At 32.9% G+C, this 10,147-nt stretch overlaps 1 pseudogene across 1 annotated transcript in view; it reads left to right on the forward strand.

Moving 5' to 3' along the window:
* Window positions 1-8,833, forward strand: part of LOC148935365 (G protein-coupled receptor Mth-like) — a 29,848-nt pseudogene extending 21,015 nt beyond the window's left edge. Inside the window, exons 2-3 of the transcript XR_016140343.1 lie at window positions 4,932-5,118; window positions 7,098-8,833. The product of XR_016140343.1 is annotated as a G protein-coupled receptor Mth-like (transcript). The remainder of the gene's footprint in view (window positions 1-4,931; window positions 5,119-7,097) is intronic.
* Window positions 8,834-10,147: the final 1,314 nt, after the last annotated feature.

A 10,147-nucleotide genomic window follows, 5' to 3' on the forward strand; every position in this document is an offset into this window, starting at 1 on the left:
ATCAATAATTTACAATATGTAATGAATAACAATTTTGACTTTTAATTGGGGTGAAAAAAGTCACTAGGTGACTGTTTACGCAAAAAAATGAAGTGATTGTTCTCGGGTTAATTATAAAAATTACACTAATTATTCCTGAAACAGGTAAAAACGTCTCTTTAGATTAAAACATCAATTAATTAATCAAATATTAATTACTTCTTTAATTTACTGAATAGTTGTGGTGCATTTTTCCTCATGAAGAATACATGTAGAAAGGTAAATAATAAAAGTTAAATAAATATATATTTATGCAAAAAAGTATTTTAATTTTAAAATAAAATAAAAAATAAAAAAAATAAAATATAAAAAATAAAAAAATTTAAAAAGAAGATCTAATATTTAATATATTAGAAGTGTAATTCTACACTTCAAAATTTACATGTTGGTATTATCATAACAATAATAATATTATTGATATAATCGGCTATTTCAAAAATATCGTCATTAATATCATTAAAAAAAAGTACTCTATAAATCTAATAAACTACTTGTAGGTGCCAGCTTGTTTTGATATATTTCACGAACAAACAACTGGAAAAAGCATCATAATAGTCGTTTATTGTCGATTGAACAAAGATCGACAGCTGGAAAAAAGTAACACATTTTTTCCGCAACTCGCGTACTTCAGAAAATGTTGTCCTTACGACTGCATACGACAGCCGCATGAAAGCTTGCGTCTCTCAATTAAACAAATCAGAGAGATTCGTAACATTTTTGCTAAATGAATCTGATGCAGATCCTACAGTGATAATTATCGAAGATCCACCCACGTGCAAAGAATCGATTGTCGACTATGAAATCGATAGAAAGGATGTCTTATGGAAAAATTCGATTAAGGCAGGACTAAAACTTCTAAAATAGTTTTCCAGATCTTACAATTTTATATTAATTTATTTGTAATCTATTATCTCATATAACTTAAGAATTCAATTTCATCATAAACGTGAAGATTGCATAATTAAATACAAAAAAATTAATCTTAAATCAATATAAATTAATAAATTTTCCTATTTTTTATATAAAAAATTATAACCTATAACCTTTATATAGAAGATAAAAATGTTGAGCAAAAAATTCTCTCAAAAATATTACTTGCACCAATATTTACGTTAAGAAAATAAAAACAAGTAACTATTTTTTCAGGTTACCTCCTACTTTTTGCTTGGCTATCGGCATTTACCTGGCTGAATGTAATGTGTTTCGACATTTGGCGGACGTTCGAGTCTTAAATGATCGCGCCATCGAGACAACATAACTGACATAATCAGAAAACTGGATGAATATAAAATTTAAAAATAAAATTAATAATAATTTCTTTTATAGATGATTTCTGAATAAATTAGGAGGCGTTTTTTTTTTATAATTTTATGACGAGTAAAGTTTGTTAAGAAAAAGACATTGTGGAAAATTTTATTTTTTTATTTATCCAATGATTATCTTGGTATTGTCTCAATTGTCTTGTTACGTCCGAGGTTCGAGAGGAGAGCTAATATTTTTGGTTAGGAGAAACTCGGGTGGACGCACGGAACTGTTTTTGCTCTCCCAGATTGATGTCGTGGAGTCGATCCGCGAGTCGAACGCGCCTTAAGAACACAGGGAACGGATCAACGTCGATGACGTTATAACCTTTACCTGCGCTAGCGCGGTCGGTGGTCCGTTTTAAGATTCAGAGAACCGAATCTCTTTAATCAGGGATGGACCTCATGCGATCTTCAAGGGCCCGAGAATGGTTCAGGGTCAAGATTTTCTTTTAAAATAAATAAATTGGAACGCAATTCGGGTTAACTATGATTTAATAATAAAAAGAAGAAAATACAGATATCTTAACTCTACGGTCCTATGAAATAGCAATCGAATACGAATGTTAGAGTGTACATTTGAATATTTTCGTTACATGGAAAACTTTTGTTTACAAAATCTTCATTTACAAAAGACTTATATAGTCGAAATCCGGTACCAAACTTTCATTTACAAAAACTTATATAGTTGAAAATCCGGTACAAAACTTTCATTTACAAAATACTTATATAGTCGAAAATTCAGTACAAAACTTTCATTTGCAAAAAATTTGCAAAAATCATTGTTTACAACACTTTCATACACAAAACTTTATATAATTGAAAATCCGGTCTCTAAATTCCCAATTGCTCTAATTGGAACAAAAAGCTACTTATGGCGAGCATGTCAACGGGATCGGGTTGAAGGTGTGGCGGAGGATTAGGGCTGCGGAAAGCTTTCACGAGAACGGGATAGGGAAGAGGGTCACGGGAAATGTACATTGGGATAGTATCGTGAAGTTGATGTTTCGAGATTTGTTTCCAAAATTGGTTGTCGGGCTTAAATTTTCTTTTTATGTAAAAAACTCCCGGTGGTGGATGAGTGGGAGAGCGAGGAAATTGGCGGACGAGCTGGTAGAACTTCTCCACGTCGAAGTTCTCTGGAGTGCACTGATTCTCGAATTCTGCGGAGCGGAGGGCGGTGGCATAGTCTTGTAAAGAAATATTCGCGAGTCTTGGTTTTATCTTGATTAACCGTTCCGCGAGTTTCCCGGCGTGTTCAGTTTCGCGACGAATTCGCTGTTTTATTTCTCCCGATGATGTCACAATGCCCGCTTCGTTTATTTATTCGGGATGGCTGTTACTTTCGTTTGGTTCACTATGATAAGTGTAAGAGTTAAGTTAGAGAGAGGGTGAGTGAATTTGAGAGAGGTAAAAGAATTGAGGAATCGTGGTAGGGCAGCTTCACCGAGTCAATCGGCGGCTTGCTAATTTGAAATGTTGAAAAATCGGGAGAGGCAGCTTCACCGAGTCAGATGGCGGTTTGCCAATTTGAAATGTGGGGAGTGATTTAAGGAAACAATTAAGTTAAGATTTAAGTTTGCGAACCAAACAGCCAGTCAACCGCGGAAAAGAATGATAAAGACGGACTTACTTTTGTTGTGGCGGGCCGCAGGCTGACGAGAGCTGAGGTGTCTTGGCTGGATCGTGAATCACACAGAAAATAAAGTTTCGCGCACAGATTCTAACTGGAATATTTCTGCAACAGCTTCGAATGATCCCGTCCGTGAAGGTGTGGAGCGAAGAGAAGAGAGAGCAATCCGCTCCAAGTCACGGTTTATAAAGGATTCCGGAAGGGTGGGAATATCTGAAGGCGTGATGAATTTCCGCGTTGGTTATCGAATGATAATTTAGAAAAATTGCGAGTATAGAGGAAGAAGGGGAGCGGTGTTCTGTGGATTGTGATTGTTTTTATTTCCGGATTTCCTAGCGAATGACGGAATTAGTTAGTGAAAATTTCATCCGCCATTCCACATCCTCAATTATTCATTGGTGTACCCGCCAATGATCGCTAATCGCTTCTTCTTGATTGGCGTTTCCTTAGTTTCCCCACCAGTTTGGGGAGTGTCGCCCTCAAATGATCCGACGCGTTTCTCATCCGTCAAGAATTTGATTTTTAATATTTCGAATTTTATAAATCTTTCGGCGCTGACAAAGCTGTCTTTCACGAAAAATTATTTTTTGATAGCGAGATATATTTCAAGAGGAATTTTTGTATATTTGTTTAGGATCTTTCTAGATCATTCGAGGCGCTTCGTTTCTTGATTAGCAGCAGTTATCTTTCTCCGAAAGAGAAGAATTCGTGAAGTCCCCCGGACGTAACAGTCTCGTTAACCTCTTATAGAAATGTCTCACCGAATAATTTGCAATTTCGATTAATTGCTTCTCATTATTGTCGGCATCCTTAAATTCATTTTATATTTTATCGCGGTTTAAAATATCTTAACAAACATGTGGAATGAATCTAAAGAAATTTCTTTGTCACTCTTATTGAAACATTTTCGTGAGATATATCTCGAAACTACACACATTGCTCTCAAGAATATGCCTTTATTTTATTCTTATTCTTAATAAAAGAAGTAATCTATTTTATACCTAGAGTCTTACGCGGGAATACTATTGCTAAAACACATGAGCATAGTAAAAGATTCCTGTTATACTGTTCATATGCATGGGGCGTTTTCCTCTTGGTGACAATTCTGGTTATCATCACCGACTTCTCGAGATCCTGTCATATTATTTGTAGCTCCGTATTGGCATTGAAAGCTATTGGTTATTATATAAGTTATTTACAATCAATAACTGTTTCAGATAATATAACGTCAATTTGTCAACGTTAATTATGGAATTTTTCACAAAGATTACCGATCATATTAAAAGAGATTTAGGTATTTCTTCGCGTTATCTTGCTATAATTTGTAATTGTAATTTAAATGCTGAAAATGGATGAAGTCGAAGATTGATATAAAATAAATTGTATCAATTAGAAATTTTATGTGGTATTTGAGTATCGAGGAGAAAGCAAACGTAAAGTTTCCTTTTAATTGTTCATCGTTTCAATTATCCGATAAATTTTAAACGATTTCTTAAACAACTTTATCGTTTGCTAGTGTAAATTCAGATATCATTGCACTTTGATATATAAAGTGTAACAAAACCATAATAAGTTCTTGTAATAAGTATCATTTGTATTGCTAATTCAATAATAGTCAACAAGTAACAAAAACTTTTAATAAATAATTGTTAGAATTCAAAAAAGGGAAGGAAAAATTATCAAAGTTTTAGATTATTATTGAATTATTGAATTACATTTTTAGTGTAATGTTTTAATTAATCTTTTGTAATGAAACACGTCAAATTAATTTTATTATTGCATAAAATATTAATCAAATGTAACAGTTAAATGTAATAATTAAATGATATAAATTTAGAAAAAAAATAATATTTCTATATTTACATTACAATTAAGTTACAATTAAGTACATTACAATTAAGTTTTTTGTAATTCTCAAGAAATATTTCTTTCTAAATTTTTTAAATTAAATCTTACAGTAAATGAGAAGTCATATAGCGCATTGATTTTCTATATCATACCAAATAATAATTTTGCTGATATCCAACATAAGATTCTTTATTCTTACACGTCACGTTTTTGCAATAAGGTGAAAGCAGAGATAAAAAAAATGACTATGGACCCTGCCGATCCCAGGAGAAAACGCTTCCATTCCGACAAGAAGAAGTAAGTTATTCTGCTTTTCCGTCAACTCAATATGGACGAGAATGATTATATTTACAAAGAAAATTGTAAACGGAAAGAAATATCTTTGGCAACAAGTTCGCAATTAATGCAAATAAATTTTGGACAACTCCAAAATGTGTGATTTTGAAATATTTCAATTTTTATTATTTTCATTAGAATATTCTTCCTTGAAATTATGTTAATCGCGAACTATACAAGAATTCGATGATCATTCTTTATCGAAAATTATTAGGTGTACAAAAAAGTTCTGAGCTTTTTTTTGTAAAATTCAATCTTTATTCAAAAACAAAAAAATATTAATCAGCGAAATATTCTCCGTTTGCATCAACGACCTTTTGCCATCTTTCGGGTAGCTTGCGAATTCTTTGACGATAGAAGCTCACCAGTTTCGAAGCGATAAAGTCATCAATGCATTTTCGTATCTCTTCAAATCTCATGAAATGTGTATCAGCCAAATGATGCTGCAGCGACCGGAATAGATAGTAATCGGAAGGCGCCATGTCTGGGTTATACGCCGCGTGCGGGAGAAGTTCCCAGCCTAAGAAAGATATGGTCCTGAGTCGCTTTCATAACATGTGATCGAGCATTATCATGAAGCAAGATCACTTTACGACGTCCTTGGCCAGTAAATGGCCTCTTTTCTTCTAATGCATCGCTCAAATTGGTCAATTGTTGTTGGTAGCGGTCTGCCGTGATTGTTTTACCCGGTTGTAACAACTCGTAATACAACACACCTTTCCAATCCCATCAGATACAGAGCAAAACCTTCTTGGCGTGGATATTGAGCTTTGGCGTCGATGTCGAAGGTTGACCAGGGTCAATCCATGATTTTCTACGTTTAAGGTTATCATAAAGAATCCACTTTTCATCGCCTGTAATGATTTTGTGCAGAAAATCTTTTTTCCGGAACTTTGAAAGCAAAGTGAGTGCAGTGTCACGCCGACGATTTTTGTTGTCTTCGGACAATTCATGCGGAATCCATCTGCCTTCCTTCTGAATCTTTCCGATCGTATGTAAACGTTTGCTGCGTAACGCCAAGCTGTTCTACTCCTTTTCAGTTTGTGCAGAGTTTATATCCAGCAGTGCTTGCAATTCGTCCGTTTCAATTTTTTTTGAGGGCGTCCAGCGGTTCATCTTCAAGACTGAAATCTCCTTGGCGAAATTTTTAATACCATCTTTTACATGTAGTATGACTTACAGCGTTCTCTCCATATGCAGCACAAATCATTGCAGTGGTTTCAGCAGCATTTTTCTTCAGATGAAACGCGAAGTGGATGGAAAATCAAATATGCTCTTTTGTTATTGCCATCGTGAACACTACTGATTTTTGAGGTTATGTACATTAAATGCCAAACCGTATGGCATTTTAGAAGGCCAAATGTCAACGCTTTAAAACCGCAAAAGGATGGGAAGATATCTAAAATTTAAATTGTTATTTCGGTTGTATGAAAGCTAAGCTAAAGCTCAGAACTTTTTTGTACACCTAATAAAATTAGAAGCGCGATAATAAAATTGTATGTATTCACGAATACGTTTTGATTAAACATTTGAAAAAATAATGTCGATTTCTTCCGTTGTGATTTCGCGTGTTTGGATAACTCGTTTCCAAGGGAAATTAAATAAAAAACAATACTAAGAATTTATGTAACAAATACATTAAAAATTTATTATTGATAGAATATTAATTTATATATTGTGTGCAAATGCATTTAAAGTGGAAGCTACAAATAATTTTCTATTCACTATTAATTAAAATTCCATGAATGGGGAACATTTGATAAACAAACTCTTTGATATTTTAACAAATGCAAGGATACGTTCTTAAATACTAAATTCTAATATAATTCATTCAAATTTGATCTTGCTTTTACTTATATTTTTTAATAATTGTATGTTACTTATTTTATTAAACATTATTTTAATCAAAAGTTGTAAATCTATCATTTTTTTTTCAATAGATTTCTTACGAACATCAAGCTATTCATCGTTATGAGAGTATGCTGGAATAACACGGTGGTATCATTTTTTTCTACTAAAAAGTTTAAGTTACGAATACTGGGACAAAGTGTTTCTTATAAGTGAAATCCTCAATTGCCTCCAAGGTGTACTTATCTTCATTTTTTTCGTCTTGAAGAGTCACATTTATCAAGCGCTTCATAGTCGATTGGATCTGGATACCAAGAAAAAAACCGATTCCGAATAAAACGTTATCACAACTTTGTAGGATCCTTATAAAGTCAAGGAAAATGCGATTAACAGTACATAAATGACTATATTTGCGATTAGTTTAACTGTATAAGATAACAAGTGAAACTATTTAGCATAAATAACTTGATGACCAACCTTATTTTAGATAGGCAATCGAAATATTACATCAATATACACGAATCACTTACAGTATACAGTATAAGATATGAATCAGTATGCAGCATGATTCTTTAAGGAGCGCGATATATTTACATAAATGAATGTGCGATTAAAGCTTGCTTTCTATTGCATCAAATAAATATTAAATTAAATATTTTTATAGATAGAAGAGAGCATTACGAAAAATGTCGCGAGTGTCCGTCTATATTTGAAAAGAGTGCACTTTTCTAAGTTTGATAGTCTCTTATTATTTACACACGTAGTATTGAAATTGTAATAATAATGATATATGCAATATTTCATAAGATAATTCTGCACTAGATGTGTTTGAATTGTTAAAATAAGTTGTTACAGACTTAATGTTTTAATATCTATCCTTCTATTTAATTAGTGCATATCTTTGCGTATACTTTGTTTATCGTTTCACAAATTCCCCTCAAAATATTTATAAAACATATCAAGAGAGAGATATAAAATATATATTTAATTTACATGCAATTGTCGTTTATAATGATTTATAAATTGCAGTTTTATTGCATTCTCTGTTATTGAAAATGGTATAATTGTCTTTAATAATAAGTTTATCTGTAATAATAAGTTTTATACTTCTAACATTTATATTAATATTAATAATATTCTTGCATCAGAAATTTAAAATAATAAATCCTGTCAATATAAAAGCTTCTATTTTCTACTATTTGCTATAATGATATAGTTATGTTAAGCCAATCTGCTAAAATAGAATATAAGAATATATAAGAATATATAATATAGAAAATGTTAAAGGAGTTTAATTTTAAGACAATTATTTATAATAATTTAAATGCTTTAGCAGTTTTTAAACATATCTGTTTATATTAAGAAGAATTATTATATTTATTTTTTAGTAAGAGAAAAATAGAAAATGAATAAGCAAAGTGTGGGTTTGGAGGTATACTTTGTAAGTAAACATCCGATCATTTGTAGACCACACATCACGGCGCTCTTAGCAATCGTGTACGAGTGTAACGTTAATGGTCGCACCTCGCTGTACGCTCGTATTTGCCAATGGCCCGAGTGGCTTATTCGGCGATTTTCAATAATTCAATAAATACTTGATTTCTAGATGATCTCTGTAACCATAAGTTATTCTCATGTTCATTATGTGTTAATTTTCATTATCTGTTAAAATAAGGATATCGTTATATTCAAAACACAAAATATCGTTTTCCATTTAATATTTCTTGTTCTTCTATCACAAGTGTATTAAAACAGGAAATAAATATAATATTTAAATATAACATATATTTATATTTACAAAAACAATAATATCAATTTTTACAATTATTTGAAAAATTCTCTTATTACAAATTTTATTTTCATGTTGGAAATTAAAAGAGAAAAGATATCGGAGAGAAGAAGAGAAAAAAACATCACTTTTCTACTTTTTTGTTAATTCAATGTACATTTGCGACATTTAAAACAAAATATGTGAACGTTAAAATTTGACAAAAGCGAGAAAGAAAATTTTAGTATGTACTACAATAAAAAAGGTATAACATACCAGGTGTATGCATAAGTTTTTTCCGGTTTAACTAAGAGATGTCGCCAGCGAAAAGTACGCAGCGTATTAAATAAGCGTATTAAATAATTTGACACATACATCATTTTGTTTGTCTGACATTTAAAACACACACAAGTTGAGTCCGCCAAAAACTAGCGTCTTTGTTTTATCGTTCAGTGATCATGTCGAGTTTTGTGCCTGAAAAAGAACATTTGCGGCACGCATTGCTTTTTTTATTTAATCAAAAGAAAAAGGCTGTTGAAAGTCATCGTTTGCTAGAAACATATGATGAACACGCTCCATCGATTAGAACATGTGAGACATGGTTTCGACAATTTAAAAGTGGTGATTTCAATGTGAAAGACAGTGAGCGCTCTGGTAGACCACAAAAATGCGAAGACGAGCAATTGCAGGAGTATTGGATGATGACCCAATTCAAACTCAACGGCAATTAGCAGAAGCATTACATGTATCATAAGAAACAATCAGCAGACGCTTACGAGCAATGGGAAAGATCAATAAACTCGGTAAATGGGTCCCACACGATTTGAATGAACGTCAAATGGAAAATCGCAAAGTCACTTGTGAAATGCTGCTTCAACGCCACGAAAGGAAATCATTTTTGTATCGAATTGTGACGAGTGACGAAAAATGGATTTATTTTGAAAACCCGAAGCGGAAAAAATCGTGGCTTTCACTTGGCGAAGCCGGTCCATCAACACCAAGACCAAATCGCTTCGGCAAGAAGACCATGCTCTGTGTCTGGTGGGATCAGAGCGGTATTGTGTATTATGAACTCTTGAAGCCCGGCGAAACCGTTAATACACAACGCTATCGCCAACAAATGATTAATTTAAACCATGCATTAATCGAAAGACGACCGGAATGGGCCAGAAGACATGGCAAAGTGATTTTGTTACACGACAAATGCGCCGTCTCACACAGCAAAACCAGTGAAAGACACTTTGAAATCGCTGGAACATCCTTCCGCACCCGCCGTACTCTCCAGACCTGGCGCCATCTGACTATCACCTCTTCGCATCAATGGGGCACGCGCTCGCAGAGCAGCACTTCAGCAATTTCGAGGAAGTTGGAAAA

This window comes from Pogonomyrmex barbatus, unplaced genomic scaffold, assembly GCF_055798465.1.
Source record: "Pogonomyrmex barbatus isolate J1 unplaced genomic scaffold, ASM5579846v1 scaffold5, whole genome shotgun sequence".
NCBI classification, from domain to species: Eukaryota; Metazoa; Arthropoda; class Insecta; order Hymenoptera; family Formicidae; genus Pogonomyrmex; species Pogonomyrmex barbatus.